Source organism: Saccopteryx bilineata, chromosome 5 (genome assembly GCF_036850765.1).
Source record: "Saccopteryx bilineata isolate mSacBil1 chromosome 5, mSacBil1_pri_phased_curated, whole genome shotgun sequence".
Lineage (NCBI taxonomy): Eukaryota > Metazoa > Chordata > Mammalia > Chiroptera > Emballonuridae > Saccopteryx > Saccopteryx bilineata.
The window spans coordinates 236,970,534-236,976,625 of NC_089494.1; the positions used below are offsets into that span (position 1 = coordinate 236,970,534).

The 6,092-nt window shown below is 45.7% G+C and overlaps 1 pseudogene; it reads right to left on the minus strand.

The window, feature by feature from the left end:
• Positions 1-2,136: 2,136 nt before the first annotated feature.
• LOC136338277 (cleavage and polyadenylation specificity factor subunit 5 pseudogene) lies at positions 2,137-3,065 on the minus strand (annotated as a pseudogene).
• Positions 3,066-6,092: the final 3,027 nt, after the last annotated feature.

The window sequence follows — 6,092 nt, forward strand, 5'->3', positions numbered from 1 at the left end:
GGGATGGCTCTATGGCCTCTGCCTCGGGCGCTGGAGTGGCTCTGGTCGCAACATGGCGACGCCCAGGATGGGCAGAGCATCGCCCCCTGGTGGGCAGAGCGTCGCCCCTGGTGGGCGTGCCGGGTGGATCCCCGTCGGGCGCATGCAGGAGTCTGTCTGACTGTCTCTCCCTGTTTCCAGCTTCAGAAAAATGAAAAAAAAAAAAAAAAATTGAAAAATGTATTTCAAGCCACCACGACACGACTCAAGCTGAATATTTTTTTTCAGTGGTGTTGGTCAAATAAGTTTGTAAATATGATATATATGTTTGCCCACTTATACTTTGCATTGGGTGTGGGGGGCAGGCTGTAAGCAGGCAGGGTCGTTATACCCTAAGGCAGGAGTCCCAAACTTTTTACACAGGGAGCCAGTTCACTGTCCCTCAGACTGTTGGAAGGCCGGACTATAAAAAAAACTGTGAACAAATCCCTATGCACATTGCACATATCTTATTTTAAAGTAAAAAAACAAAACAGGAACAAATACAATATTTAAAATAAAGAACAAGTAAATTTAAATCAACAAGCAGACCAGTATTTCAATGGGAACTATGGAGCCCTGGCTGGTTGGCTCAGTGGCAGAGCGTCGGCCTGGCGTGCAGGGGTCCCAGGTTCGATTCCTGGCCAGGGCACACAGGAGAAGCGCCCATCTGCTTCTCCACCCCTCCCCCTCTCCTTCCTCTCTGTCTCTCTCTTCCCCTCCCGCAGCCAAGGCTCCATTGGAGCAAAGTTGGTCTGGGTGCTGGGGTTGGCTCTATGGCCTCTGCCCCAGGCGCTAGAATGGCTCTGGTTGCAACAGAGCGACGCCCCAGATGGGCAGTGCATCGCCCCCTGGTGGGCATGCCAGGTGGATCCTGGTCAGGCGCATGCGGGAGTCTGACTGCCTCCCCGTTTCTAGCTTCAGAAAAATACAAAAAAATAAATAAATAAAAATAATTTTAAAAAAGGGAACTATGGGCCTGCTTTTGGCTAATGAGATGGTCAATGTGCTCCTCTTATCACCAATGAAAGAGGTGCCCCTTCCGGAAGTACGGTAGGGGCCGGATAAATGGCCTCAGGGGGCCGCATACGGCCAGCAGGCTGTAGTTTGGGGACCCCTGGCCTAAGGCTTAGTTTTAAGACTAAGCTTTTCCCCACACCCTTGACTGTTGCATGATAGGGGGTAGTGCACTCTCAGCAGGAATCCCATTATGCCTCAGGTAAGTGGCTTTGTATCAAAGACTTCCTTTTTAGTATATTGGCTTAAAGGTTTTTATTTCTATACTATAAAATGGGGCAGAGGAGCCCATGCTGGAGGAGAGCAGAGAAAGGCCACATGGATGAGAGGAGAAGCAGCCAAGATGGTGGAGTGCTGAAGGAGAAGCCAGTTTGTGCAAAGTTTGTGCAGAAAGAAGGAGATGGGGAACAGAGGTGAATAAGGCCGGTGAGGTAGAAATCTTTGATTCTAGGAAAACTCAGATAAGTCAGTGGCTTTGGGAGCTCTGAAGGGAAAGAGAAGTGTTTTCCCACTGTGTGTATTTCTTGCCCACCAGGTGTGAGCTAGGATTAAATGTAATGGCCCACCAGTTCTTGGCTCCGTTGTTTTATTACCCTCTATCCAAGTCAAATACGATCCTGCATGGGCCAGGTAGCTGTGATGGTGGCCATGGCTACTGGCTTTACAAGTGGTACTTACTACATCAATAAAAGAAAAACATCAATATGAGAAAGTCTGAAAGTCCAACTCAAATGAGGAATGAAGCCATCTTTTTACTCAACATTCAAAATGCCAGCATGCTGCCTGACCTGTGGTGGCGCAGTGGATAAAGCGTCAACCTGGAAATGCTGAGGTCGCCGGTTCGAAACCCTGGGCTTGCCTGGTTAAGGCACATATGGGAGTTGATGCTTCCAGCTCCTCTCCACCTTCTCACTCTGTCTCTCTGTCCTCTCTCTCTCCCTCTCTGTCTCTCTCTCTCCCTTTCTCTCTCCTCTCTAAAATGAATAAATAAAAAATTTTTAAAAATTAAAAAAAAAAATGCCAGCCTGCCTTGATGAATATTTTTTTTGTAAGAACTTTGCAAGTTTAATGTGAAATTAAAAAAATAATAATACAAATAGAAAGAAGTCCACTTTCTTTAATGTACAAAAACATGAGTAAAAACAAAAGCAAGTGAAACATCACATTTGTTTACACCATTACCTAGTTCTTCATATCGACTTTACTATTCAAACAATAGGAAGCAGGTCGTGATTTCTGGGTTGGGAAAAAGATAAAACAAAAAGCCTGTCTACCATGTTTACTCCACACTGTGCAGAGCTGTGCTCAGAGACAGCTTCTTGTACTTCTCCACGGTGCAGGAATTCAGTTGTATATAAAATTGAACCTGCTCAAGAGCTGAGGGAGACTAAAAATGATGGGTCCGTATCCAGGGGCGTTGTCATACAATTCAAACAACGGTGCGGCTACCAGCTTGTAATTTTTAGGGACTGCAAACAAGGCTTTCTCTTGAAGTTGAACCAGAAACAACTTCTTATGTTCCTTCGGCTTTGTAATATGTGCTGGAATATATGGATACTGAGGAGGTTCAAAATTTGGTCTCCACCAGTTGCCAATGCAGTCATCAATGACCCAGTCTTGTAGGACTCCCATCTTGACGGCCTAGTATCTCTGTCATTAAGCGTTTTAGTCCTTCGACTTCATCTTCTCCTGGGTTAAGTTCACCACCAGGTAGTTTGAAGAAAGTTGTTCCCAGCTGTAGCAGTAATACGTGGGGTAGCCGGTGCTCGTTAACTATCAGGACCCCTTCTACAGCCCTCCGCATTCCAATTTTATAAAATTCCTCCCTCATACGTTGAAATCTGGCTGTAACCGAGCTGCCCTTCTCATAAAGGGGCTCTTTTGTACCAAAAGTATAATTGGTAAGAGGGTACAGATTGATGGTGCGCTCCAAGGTGAGGGGCTTGGTCTGCTGTATGTACTTGCTGCCGAACTGGTTGACCCCCCCCAGGCCAGCCAGTTTGCGAGCGATTGGGCGGCACCACCGACATGCTGACGAGCACTGGCGGCGAACAAAAAGGGGGAGAGGCAGGGACACTTTCCCCGATGCGGGCAGCAGTTGTCTGCGTCCCACTCAACAGCCGCCACCCGCCATAATAGGAGATCGCAACTGATGAATATTTTAAAAGATTTCCTTTGGCCCTGGCAGGATATCTCGGTTGGTTAGAGCATTGTCCCAAGATGAAAAGGTTGTGGGTTCGATCCCTTGTCAGGTCACATACTCGAACAAACTGATATTTCTGTCTCTCTCTCTCTCCTCCCCTTCCTCTTGCTCTAAAATAAATAAATAATTTAAAAGATTTCTTCCTTCCTTATTGGTTTAAATTCTAAACCAGTAGGAAAAGCACAACACATTTTTTAAAGGGTGAGACATCAATCAGCATTAGGTTGAAATGTTGTATAAATGAATGTTTATAATGCTCATCCTCATTCAAGATCGTGTCTGTTTCAGTTTCAAAGAAGAAATTTAAGAATCTTTGAATTATTAAGTACCTTTATATACTTAAATACCAAGAGGCTACTCTTTTTAAGTTTATTTATTTATTTTATTATTATTATTTGTACTTTTCTGAGGTTGGAAATGGGGAGGCAGTCAGACAGACCCAACCGGGATCCACCTGGCACGCCCACCAGGGGCGATGGTCTGCCCATCTGGGGCGTCACTCTGTTGCAACCAGAGCCATTCTAGCGCCTGATGCAGAGGCCACAGAGCCATCCTCAGCGCTCGGGCTGACTTTGCTCCAATGGAACCTCGGCTGCGGGAGGGGAAGAGAGAGACATAGAGGAAGGAGAGGGGGAGGGGTGGAGAAGCAGAGGGCGCTCCTCCTGTGTGCCCTGGCTGGGAATCGAACCGGGGACTCCTGCACGCCAGGCCGATGCTCTACTACAGAGCCAACCGGCCAGGGCCCCAAGGGGCTACTCTTGATCACACTCTGCTCTCTATAATCTTCCAGTTGGTTATGTTCTAATTCATTCTGTTAAAATAGTTAATTCTCACCTGGATTGTGGTGGCACAGTGCATGGAGCATCAACCTGGAATGCTGAGGGCACTGGTTTGAAAACCTAGGCTTGCCTGATCAAGGCACATAAAACAAGCAAGCAATGAAAAACTCAAGTGATGCAACTATGAGTTGAAACTTCAATTCCCCCCACTCCTCTTTCTATAAAATCAATAACTGAAAAAAAAAAGTTAATTCTCTAAAATGCCAGATAAATCTGAAGAATAGAAAAATGCCTACTATCTAACACTTTAAATAAGATGAAGCCTGCTGACCTGTGAAATGCTGAGGTCCCCAGTTCGAATCCCTGTGCTTGCCTGGTCAAGGCACATCCGAAAAGCAACTACTACTAGTAGATGCTTCCTGCTTCTTTCCTCTCTTTCTCATTTTTCTTATCTTTCTCTCTCTCGCTCTCCCTCTCTCCATAAATCAATATTAAAAATCTAAATAAAATAAAGTGCCACAACTACAAGTTAATGCTTCATATCTCTCTCCCTCTGCTCTCCCTCTGTCTTTTTTGCGCACATGCCCAAAAAGAAAAAGAAAAACAAAGACGAACCCTGGCATTTCCTTAGCTAAAAGACTGGCATTTAATAAAGTATATATTTTAGAAAATGTGTTGGATTTTTGTAAATGAAATGGTCAAGGCATTATAAATAAACCTTCTGTATTTGCATAAAGCCATCTTTGGACTATTTAGTGGCTAAACTCTATTTATTTATTTATTTATTTATTTATTTATTTATTTCAGAGACAGAGAGGAAGTCAGAGAGAGGGATAGACAGGGACAGACAGACAGAAACGGAGAGATGAGAAGCATCAATCATTAGTTTTTCATTGTGCATTGTGACACCTTAGTTGTTCATTGATTGCTTCTCATATATGCCTTGACCGAGGGCCTTTCAGCAGACTGAGTAACCCCTTGCTCAATCCAGCGACCTTGGGTCCAAGCTGGTGAGCTTTGCTCAAACCAGATGAGCCGGCGCTCAAGCTGGCGACCCTGGGGTCTTTGAACCTGGGTCCTCCGCATCCCAGTCCGACACTCTATCCACTGCGCCACCGCCTGGTCAGGCTAGTGGCTAAACTCTAAACATGGCCGTGGCCAGTTGGCTCAGTGGTAGAGCATCGGCCTGGCGTGCAGAAGTCCCGGGTTCGATTCCTGGCCAGGGCACACAGGAGAAGCGCCCATCTGCTTCTCCACCCCTCCCCCTCTCCTTCCTCTCTGTCTCTCTCTTCCCCTCCCGCAGCCGAGGCTCCATTGGAGCAAAGATGGCCCGGGCGCTGGGGATGGCTCCTTGGCCTCTGCCCCAGGCGCTAGAGTGGCTCTGGTCACAACAGAGCGACGCCCCGGAGGGGCAGAGCATTGCCCCCTGGTGGGCAGAATGTTGCCCCTGGTGGGCGTGCCGGGTGGATCTCGGTCGGGCGCATGTGGGAGTCTGTCTGACTGTCTCTCCCTGTTTCCAGCTTCAGAAAAATATAAACTCTAAACATGCTTTTTTATGTTTAGAACATAAGTATAATTTCCTCCAAAAATAACCTATACTTTGATTTTGACTTGGAGCATTACACTTAATTTTAATTTTTTTTTTAAAGATGTATCTTTTTTAATTTTTTTTATTTTTATTCATTTTAGAGAGGAGAGAGACAGAGAGACAGAGAGATTGAGAGGAGAGAGAGACAGGGGGGAGGAGCTGGAAGCATCAACTCCCATATGTGCCTTGACCAGGCAAGCCCAGGGTTTCGAACCGGCGACCTCAGCATTTCCAGGTCAACACTTTATCCACTGCGCCACCACAGGTCAGGCCACTTAATTTTAATTTTTACATATTTATAATCTCCCTTAGTAGCTCATCTTCCTTGAAAACAAGTTCTGTTTCCCATTTAGCATTGTATTCCTCACTGCCAAATACAGAGTCTTGTACAAAATAAATACTTCATGGATATTTTCTGAGTGAAAGAATGAGTAGGCATTACTCTATGACACTGCAATGGTAAATCAGAAGAAAATCTATCTCAGGG